The sequence below is a fragment of the Pholis gunnellus genome (assembly GCF_910591455.1).
Source record: "Pholis gunnellus genome assembly, chromosome: 3".
NCBI lineage: Eukaryota > Metazoa > Chordata > Actinopteri > Perciformes > Pholidae > Pholis > Pholis gunnellus.
The window spans coordinates 13,806,670-13,817,524 of record NC_136529.1 but is presented as its reverse complement, the minus strand read 5'-3'; positions in this window follow the sequence as shown (position 1 = coordinate 13,817,524).

Sequence of the window (10,855 nt, the reverse complement as noted above, 5' to 3'; positions counted from 1 at the left end):
GAGCTCCAACAGTAAAGAGGAGGGGATTTGCACAGTAGCCGGCTAGCTGCATGGCTCTGTGGGTATTTATGTCTGCTGTCAGTATGATCAACACTGTGCTCCAGATGGAAAAATAATAAAAGGTAGTGCTTGATACTTAGGATCTTAATCTAAAATCTTCAGACTTAGTTCCAAGGCTGCAGGTCTTGCTCTGTCTCTCCCTCTCACACACACATCAAATCAACTTCAAAATGAACACTTACAAATCAAAGTTTACCAGATTAATGGGTCAATACATTTGGTCAACACACATCTCTCACTCGTTTCCTCAGTGTCGTTGTTGTTTGTTTTCACACTCGTAGCTCTGCCGATGAACAACATGAAACATTAATAAGATAAGGAAAGTCCTCCATTTTGTGTTCATCGCCCTCATCAAAGCCGCAAACCATGACTTCAAACACCCGCTTCGTTAAACCTTTAAACGTATCTGTTTTCAGTGCTCTAAAACTCCTGCCTAGCATGGATGCCCAGTGTAAACGTAGCAAAAGTTCTGCGTTTTAAAATGGAAACGTAGTAGTTTTAAAAAAAAAAATACTTTTTTATTGCAAGACAAGAGATAATACATAGACATAACAACAAGAGGACAACAAGAACAGTGGGATACAAGCCAGCAAACATCATATAGTCAGTGTATGGGAGAACGGTGTGTGTGCGTGTGTGTGTGTGTGTGCCTGAGCCTTTTGAGATGAAAGAAATAACCATAAGAAAGTACATAAATGAGGGCAAATTACATACAAAATAATAACGTCCGGAAAAATAAAGTGCTTTTAACGTAAACAAAGTCAAGGGCAGTATCAAACCACGACCAGGGCACCGTCAGGGAGCTCCAGAACAGGACAGTAGGATCAGCCGAGTTAGATATTATTTAGGTTATTTAATTTATTGTTTTTGTTGTTTGTATTTTTTTCTTCTTTTTCTTTTCCTTCTTTTTGTTTAAAGACTGATCGGTCCAGCTTTGGGTCGCCCCCAGACCTTTTCAGGAGGGGGCCGGCCCAGGGCGGTTTTGAGCCCATTTCTTTTTTTTTTTTTAAAGAAACAGCTCCCAGACCCTACGGAGGGGGCCCGGTCTTTTGAGGGGGCTTATCAGTCAGTTATATGGCATGGCCTCTAACGCCACGAGCAGGTTGACATTTCAGGTATTCAATGAAATGTCTCAACAATGAATTGAATGGTTCCCAGCGGGTGAATCCTAATAACTTTACTGACCAATCATCAGGTCATAAAAATGTCCAGTGCTTTGCAAAACTAACGACAACTAATGACTTAACTCTACTTTTTGCTTTGTGCTAATTAGCAAATTCGCAATTTACCATCTTCACTAAAATGGTGAAGATGGTAAACATTATAAAGTTTGCTCAAAGTTCACCCCATTCATTTTTTAATGGAAGTGAGCCAACTGAGCAATTCATTTGTAAATATATAGCTCCATCACGTCATTTCCGTTAATGTACAAATCAAACAAACAAGATATCATGTAGTAAGTGTGTTTTGAGCTTTGGAGACACTAATGCTAGCTTTTCTTCCTACTTTCCCTTTTTATGTTTACCTAAGCTAACCTTGTTCAATGCAAGTCAAAGGGAAAAAATATAATAAAACTCAAAGTAAGTTAAGGTAAATAATTACTCTCAGCCACAATAGGATTTGTATTGACACAAAGGCACAGCTGGTGACCCAAGATGATCCTTTCTCTCCCTCCCGCTGCGCCAGTCTCTGTCTCACACAGGCACCCTGAAAGGTCCAGCATTCACAGCCCTCCACCACAACGTTATGTTACATTCACCACAAAAGATTTCAACACATGCTGTGTGAAATACCACAAATGCATGCAGTATGTGAAGCGCACACACAACACACACACACACACACACACACACACTCATAACTGTGTCTGGTGCTTGATGAGTGCATTTAGTTCAATATGTTTTTTCTTGCATATTTCATAGACATATTGTATTTGCTTTATCGGTATCTGTTTCCGTCTTTTACTGTTTTTTTTGGTCCCTTGGGGGCAGCGGAAACAAGTTGTGAATATGTCATTGACATGACACACCTTTTAAGTTAATCGATCAACTGTACATCCCATTATTACGGAAAGGTTCTGGTCTCCACCAACAAGGAAATATCTGTCTCTTTAGCTGCTAAATGCTCCACTATATTCAGCAGATAGTCACTAACTGTCTGCTGGCTGATGCAGAGAAGGTTGTGTACAGTAGGTTTTTACAGCTCTTACGGAGAGATGTGACACTGCACCAAAACAGCAAAGTTGCTAATCAATAAGAAGGGAATATATACTCACCATTTGCCATTGTCTGAAGCAGATTGACATCCTAGTGGGTCTCCTGATTTTGTTTCAGGTTTTTCCATCTCAAAATACTCGTCTCCACTTTAGTCTTTCTGCGTATCTCTGACGGAGGAGCTTGCAACAAGTGTGCCGGCTGCAGAAGGTACAAGATACAGGACAAATCACTGTTCTGGTTGTAAATGAATTATCTTTGGCAAACTTCGTCAAAGTCACTCTGAACAGGGGTACTTGAGTTCAAGGAAACACAGCTGCCACCTGAGGCAACAACACAAGTCTTAATTCTTCATCGAACTTACACATACTTGTAATCTTAAAGTATAACTGTATATGGTGTTTTTTTATGTTAACCTTTTTCCAATAACTATTTTTATACATATATACATATATTACACTATGTAGCGTACATGTTAATGTTTAAACTAACTTCAGTCAAGGCGACTGAGGTGATGTATTAAATCTGAGACACTGAGCTAGACAGACGTGTAGTTTTAACAGTGTGCCATTCAAAAGCTAGTCTTGATTGAATATTCATTGGATTAGCAATAGATGTGTTATGCTTGTGTTGGTATTTACTTTACAAATTTCAGTATTTATTTATCTCACAGCTTCAAATTAGATCCATTTGAATGACAGTCAAAGAGTAAAACAGAGGGACAGAAAAAACATTTGTTCAAATGCTTAAAATGACCCACAGTACTGAATGTAGATGTTTCATGACAAGCAACCTCTTGTTGTTGTCCAGCCACAAAAGCTCTTTCTCTCTGTCAAGGCAGTTTGTTGGATAGTTGGGCCTGAATTTTCTGACACTGACACGTGAGACTGTGGTTTCTATCCCAGCTCCTCTTTTAACTTTCCCCACCGTCTTTCCCTTACCTGCCCTGAGCCTATTTTTAACCATGACCACAACATTTCTGGCCTTTTTGGCTCATATGAGTTGTTTTGCAAGGTACTGACAAGTGACCTATTTTTCTGTGTAAGCACAACAACTTATTGTAAACAGAGGATGGGTACAGAAAAAGAGCTGTCCAGTCTTCAGAGATTCAGTGATTTCTTTTTTTGTTTTTTTACTTAAATTTAACCTTTATTCAGAGGTTAGGTAGGCTCATTGAGACATCATGCCATTCTCAAGAGAAGCCTGGTTAAGACACAACACAACACAAAGTTACAGACAGACAGGAAATACATACAAAGACAAACTAGAAATGCAAGCATCATAAGGCAAATACTAAAATGATGTTGAAAATACAAAATAAATTGATATTGTACAATAACTCGAAGGTAAGTGCACCACCAAACTGACAAAAATGTTGTATTGTAATTTATTAGATGATGTTCATCCAGCTGTGAAATAAACATGATAACAACATGTGGTGATTGCATATGTCTGCATTAGCATCATGTATAATAGGCCTTTCATGCATAATGAAGCTAGAATATACTTTAAGAAAGAGCAGATCATTGGCTCCCTCTAGTGCCTACATACAGTACATGCAGCTTTTGACTTTGTTTGGACATGCAGTAAGGAATGGAGGGAATTAACTCTTCAGTATTTTAGTATATATATACATTTATTTTATAATGCCCATTTCATTTAATACACATTTTCACATTTTACGATTGAATATATCACGCTCTGGTGTTTAAAAATCAAATGCTCTTTCCTCATTGTAACAAAATGTATCTAAGAAAGGTGAATTTCACCTGCAATCTTTTAGTACATAAATCATGTTATTAATTAAGACAATATGATTCAATATGATCAAACGCATTGTTGCAGTTGTAGTAGGTGGGATTTTAGGATCCAGGAGATGTAGTAAATTAGCGGACAGATGAGGAAGTAGGTGCCAGTGGGTGCTTGGGTATGAAAAGGCCAAGCTTGAAGTGTGGGAGGCCTCTTTGTCTTTCTCCTCTTTTTTGAGGGAAACAAAGGCATCTAAGGTAAGAGACATAAAGGGATCTTCAAGAGTCATGTGTGTGTCAGCAGGAGTTGGCCAGGAAATGTATATCTCTACTTCTCTTAGGAAAGGTGATTAAAGTTGTGCTAATTCAAAGTACCGTTGGTAAGTCACGGCTTTATTTCGATGTCAGTCTACCCACATTGCATCGTATCTGTATTTGGATTTGTTTTTAAATGGTAATCTGCCCAGCTTAAGTGAATTACAAATACTGCTGACGTATGTTGGACAACCATAAGCCCCTATGGCTTATGGTTGTGTGAACTTAAATATCTGGTATTTATTGAGAAATGTCTATTAACCAGTTTGAGCGATGGTAGTTTGGGTGTGGTCACCTTATGTTGGGTGAATGGAGTATTTTGGTTTTAGTGATAATTCTTTTACGTTTGTCTTTGGTGCCATCCTTCTCTCCCATAAGACTTTCCTTTGGTAGAGCCAGATGTTAATAGTTCAATTTTAATGACAAATAAAGCTACTTGTAAGAGTGCTTTTTAACAAATTGTTTTGACGGCTGTGTTTGTTCAGAATGTAGCTGTTTTGTATTGCCATGCCACAGGCTACACAATTTATGATGACTCGTCTATTAATCAACAACTTTGACTAAAGTTAAGGAGTATCATCTGATTTTTCTGTATTTGGAAGATGTCCTGCACTGGGCTGCGGCAGCTGTGTGTCATGTTTTTGTCAAAACAAAGAGTCTGTAAATCACACCACACTTTGGGAATCCCTGTATATAATAATGTTAGCTAGCTGATTTATACATTTTAATTAGTTAAAACTCTCCATTAACGTTAGATGGCAAAGACCGCGACAATGACGAACGTTTAAGAGTTTTCCTATTGAGCTATTACCTAAGCGATTGTAACTTAAGCAGTGTTTCGGTTCTGAGCTGTTAGCATTAAGTCAGCTAACTTTAGCTAACGCCAATACCGTGATGGATAAACGGCTCAACATAACGTTCATCTGTATGGTAAACACAAGCGATGAGCGAGCACTCCAATGGTGATAATATACTAATTTCTCTGTGTCTAAGGTTCCCTTTAAAAATGGCAGATGCATTAATATCGTCTTCTGATATGTCTTGTGGTTGATACCTTATGTCAGTGATTTTTAACCACTGTGCCGCTGTGAGAGATTGTCAGGTGTGCCGTGGGAAAATGTCCAATTTCACTTAATTGGACATTAGTGGTGTAACAGATCACCTCTCACGGTTCGGCACACATGTGAACCGCGGATTAATTGCATTTTGTTTTCCTTTTTACAGTTTAATCATCATAGTGTGAAATAAAGTTTTACTGCCGCTCCCACGTCTTCATGTTTGTCTTCCATGTTACTAGCAATGACGGGATAAGGGTGGTGGACAAAACCATTAGGGTATGTAGCAAGGGCGTAGGTTTGCATATGGTCCATAGGGACTAGTCACGACCAAAGTTTGGGAACGAATTGTCCCCACCAATATTTTGTTAATTTGAATTGCCTGTTAGAAAAAAATATTTTGCACAATATATTTGCAAACTCATTCGTATTATTATTAGTGCTGGGCAAGTCAACGCGTTATTATCGCGTCAACGCATTCATTAATTAACGCCGACAATTATTTATAGCGCGTTTCTTTTTATTTTGAAAGTCTGTTGCTCGCTGGCAGCGGTGGAGGAATGGAGACTACTGGACATCGCTGCGGTAAAGTCAGCAGACACTCAGATTTCCGTGCTCAACTCAGCAGACACTTACATGTTAGTGCACCTATATACTGAAATTCACGGTAAACGCATTCAAACGGCACAGATCGGGAGCGAGCGAAGGACTTTGAAAGTTAGCGGAAAGATTAACGTGAGACAACATCCGGTTTCTTCAGACTAACATCCGGATTTCAGAATAAGATGCCAACAAAGTATGAATTATATTCACATTAAGTATAAAACATGCTACCTGCATCTCGTGAGTTAAAGGGAAAATACACCTAAATTGTGCGTAAAGTGTCTTTATTCTTTGATCGCTGGGTAACCATCATCACCTCGGAGTTACAGAATTATATTGATCAACAGTAGAGCTGCATTCACATGCTCTGACATTGAAACATTGTATTCCTGTTGCACAGCAGTGGAACACGTTTCACATACAGTCAGCACACTGAGCACAGACAGTGCAAGAAATATAACTGCTACTGTGTAAAGGGAATACTGCTGTTAAAAAGCACCTTATTTGTTTAAAGTGTGCAAACCAAATGTTATTGTTCATATAGCAGTACTTTTCAAATAAAAGTGCGCAATACACTACTTTTGAATTAATTATTGAACTTTGCCATAACAATGCGATTAATCGCAAAACATCCATGCGATTAATCGAGATTACAAATGTTAATCATTGCCCAGCACTACAACTAATTGCATAAATAAAGGAAGAAAACACTTTATTTATAGCCTATTAAGTGCTGCAGAATAGATTTATTTTTTTTGTCTTTTTTGGCTGCACAACTGGGAAACGTTTTTTATATATATTTTGGATATAGAATATACTGTTACTGTATATTGGCATTTTAGCAGAACGTTTTTTATTCATTTATTTAATTATTTATTATTATTATTATTTATTTGCTGCAGAATACTGTTTTGTATTTAAACTAAGGTCGTATTACTGTTATTATGTTTAAATCATTTCCAAGTTACACAAATGTTAATATATTTTATTAATAAAGTTCTGTTCAACATAATATCAACTACGTTTTTTTTATATGGCGGGGGGGGGGGGGCAGTGTCCCTAACCACTGCTGAGACCAAACCTACGCCCTTGGTATGTAGGCATTGTTCAATGAGAGGGACATATGACAACGGCAACACATGGGGCATGTCCACACATCCCGCACAGTCTTCCCTTAAGTCTTGATGTTGAGGAGCTGCGGGCAGCCTCTGACCCTGTGGCTGTGAATGACTTTGGTAAATATTTTTCTAAATCCAAAATACCGAAGTTGCAATGTCAAATATCAGTAAACTACATGTAAATAAAGAGTCCTGAAATAGAGGACTTTGACTCAGTGGTCATTTGAATATTGACTGCAGCTTCTAAATAACCAAGAAGAATACCTTTAGAACTACTTAATTAAAACGGTTTCAGAAAATGGGAGCTCTAGTAAACAAAAGTAGTATTTTTTTTTCTGCATTGCTTTCTTTTCTTGTTAAATACCCTATATGTCTCTAAGGCTGGGATATTGATATTTTCATTTATAAGAAGATAGAGCACTGTTTAAATCAATTAGGTAATCCTTTTTCAACATTAAACACTGAGACAAAGAGAGAAAAATATGAAAAATGGGAATTAGTTGAGCCTGAATTCATCCTTGGTGTGAGATTGGATACACGTGGAGATATAACTACAAGTGTCTATCAGGTTCCTGTGACAGACAAGTACATGTATGTACTCATTTTAGGTACACTAAAATCCATTTTCAAAAACAGTGGGATAAGAGAGTGCTTCTTGCAAGAGAAACACAGTGAAAAGGGGACATACAGACTTTTGTCCAGGAGACTGCTGATGTTTTTTCCATGCAAAAGTAGGTCAGCAGATCAACCACTATACTAATTGATACACACTTTTATGTATATATATTTACAGTATATGATACCTACGTTTTTAAATGTATGTATGTAAACACACGAATGTATAAATAAACACAGTAATAAATAAATACATGAAATCTGATACCAGTGTTAGATTAATACGCTGTATGCCTCACTGTGTGGAAGTTCCTATGATCACTATTTTATGTCTAAGGCAAAATCAGGCTTGACTTAAACATTGCTTTTCTAACTTTGAAAAACAAAATTAGACAAAAGAATACATAGATAAAAATGTACTGAATTGTTATTTATTTAAATATTGGTATCCAATACCGGATCTGCATGTCGTCACCGATAGCTGATTCAGCTATTTGAGTCAGTTTTGGACTGATATCAGAAATATGTTTCGGTATCGCTCCATCTGAATGAATAAATATTAACGATAATTACTACTATACAAACCTTGGCGCTCTGTGCATTAGCGTGGGCGGGGCCTCAGGTCTCTGCAGACAGTTGATGATGTCGTCAGCGGGTCTTTACAGCCCTCTGCTCACGTCTGCTGCTGGATGCGGGATATATTAACCTTTCTAATGCATTTCCTTGCCATAAAACCTTGAATTGCAGCTGTGTTTGAAAGGCGCTGTGACATTAAATGAACCTTATTGCCTTAAGTTCTCAAGCCACTTTAGACTCGTACTAAACCATCAAAATGTTGCAGAAAGTAATGTTGAGGTGTTTTTAATTGAATTATTCTCTTTAGATGACCAACAGACTAAAGACACTATATTTGGACCAACATGTCAAATCAGTTGAGCTAACTTACTGTATATTTTCAGGCTGTTGGGTGCAAATGAGAAGTCATCAGTGATTGTCCCTGAATTTATACATCAAAATGTATTTTTACAGATTCAAATATTAAACATGACAGCAGTACAACTTAGAATTTTCTACAATGATTTACAAGCATGAAATCATTCAAACAAACACATTCAATTACATTTTTTTTTTTTTTTTTATTTAAATCACAAATTAAAAATTTGCCTCAGATGGCTTTACAATCTGTACACATACGACATCCTCTGTCCCAGAACCCTCGCATCGAAACAGGAAAAACTCCCCCAAAAACCCCTTTAACAGGGAGAAGCGAGGAAGAAACCTGTGGGAAAGCATCAGAGGAGGGATCCCTCTCCCAGGATGGATAGAAGAGCAATAGATGTCATGTGTACAGAATGAACAGAGTTGATGGGTGGGTTGAGTGGGCATTATTGAGGGCAAATCACTGTCAAAATCCGAGAGCGCAAAAGATCTGTGTGCGAGATCTGTGCTCACACGAGCAAAATTGCTTTTACTATAGTGGAGGATCTGAAAAATGTTTCATCCACTAATTACTTGTAAGTTATTTGAGTTTGGGAACACACGCACGCACAGATCTCATTTATGGATTTTGACAGTGATTTGCCTTCATATTAGGGTTTTGTGTTCATTAGTTTACTCTTTTTAAAGAGTTTAAACTGTTTTTTCTTCGTCTTTTCTTCGTTTTTTCTTCGGGTTTTGTGTTCATTAGTTAACTCTTTTTGAAGAGTTTGTACTGTTTTTTCTTTGTCTTTTCTTCGTTTTTTCTTAGGGTTTTGTGTTCATTAGTTAACTCTTTTTGAAGAGTTTAAACTGTTTTTTCTTCGTCTTTTCTTCGTTTTTTCTTCGGGTTTTGTGTTCATTAGTTAACTCTTTTTGAAGAGTTTGTACTGTTTTTTCTTTGTCTTTTCTTCGTTTTTTCTTAGGGTTTTGTGTTCATTAGTTTACTCTTTTTGAAGAGTTTAAACTGTTTTTTCTTTGTCTTTTCTTCGTTTTTCCTTTGTGTTTTGTGTTCATTAGTTAACTCTTTTTGAAGATTTTAAACTGTTTTTTCTTCGTCTTTTCTTCGTTTTTTCTTAGGGTTTTGTGTTCATTAGTTAACTCTTTTTGAAGAGTTTAAACTGTTTTTTCTTCGTCTTTTCTTCGTTTTTCCTTTGTGTTTTGTGTTCATATAGTTAACTCTTTTTGAAGATTTTAAACTGTTTTTTCTTCGTCTTTTCTTCGTTTTTTCTTAGGGTTTTGTGTTCATTAGTTAACTCTTTTTGAAGAGTTTAAACTGTTTTTTCTTCGTCTTTTCTTCGTTTTTTCTTTGTGTTTTGTGTTCATTAGTTAACTCTTTTTGAAGAGTTTAAACTGTTTTTTCTTCGTCTTTTCTTCGTTTTTCCTTTGTGTTTTGTGTTCATTAGTTAACTCTTTTTGAAGAGTTTGAGCCGTTTTTTCTTCTTCTCCTTGTCGGTGTTCTGGTTCTGAAGATCTTTTTCAATGGCCTGAAGGAGGGAAGACTTCTCCTGCTGCCAAAGGAGACGCTCGGTTTCTAACAGATCTTCTGTCTTTTTCCGGGCAGCTTTGATCCTGTTTGTCTCCAGTCTCTGCTCCTCCAGCTGGGCTTGGGACTCCTGGTCTCTTTTGAACATCTGTGTGGCTTTCTCCTCCAATGTTTGATGAGTAGCTATGTTCTTCAGCTGGGCATGTTCGAGGTCCCTGCAGGTGCTTTCCAGGTGTTCCGTGAGGGATGACTGTTCCTGGAAACGGAGATGTTCGGCTTCTAACAGATCTTCAGTCTTTTTCAGAACTGCCAAGATGTTGCCGATCTCTGCTCGCTGCTTCTCCAACTTGGCTTGAGACCTCTGGTCTTTTATGATCATCTGTGTAGCTTTCTCCTCCAATGTTTGATGAGTAGCTACGTTCTTCAGCTGGGCATTTTCGAGGTCCGTGCAGGTTTTTTCCAGGTGTGCCGTGATGGACGACTGTTCCTGGAAACGGAGACGCTCTGCTGCTAACAGATCTTCAGTATCTTTCAGAACTGCCATGATCTTGTTGGTCTCTGCTCTCTGCTCCTCCAGCTGGCCTTTATGTGCTGCGAGGAATCTCTGCAGCGTTTGCTTATCATCCCTCTGTGTTCTTCCAAAATCAGCTATGATCTTCACCTGTGT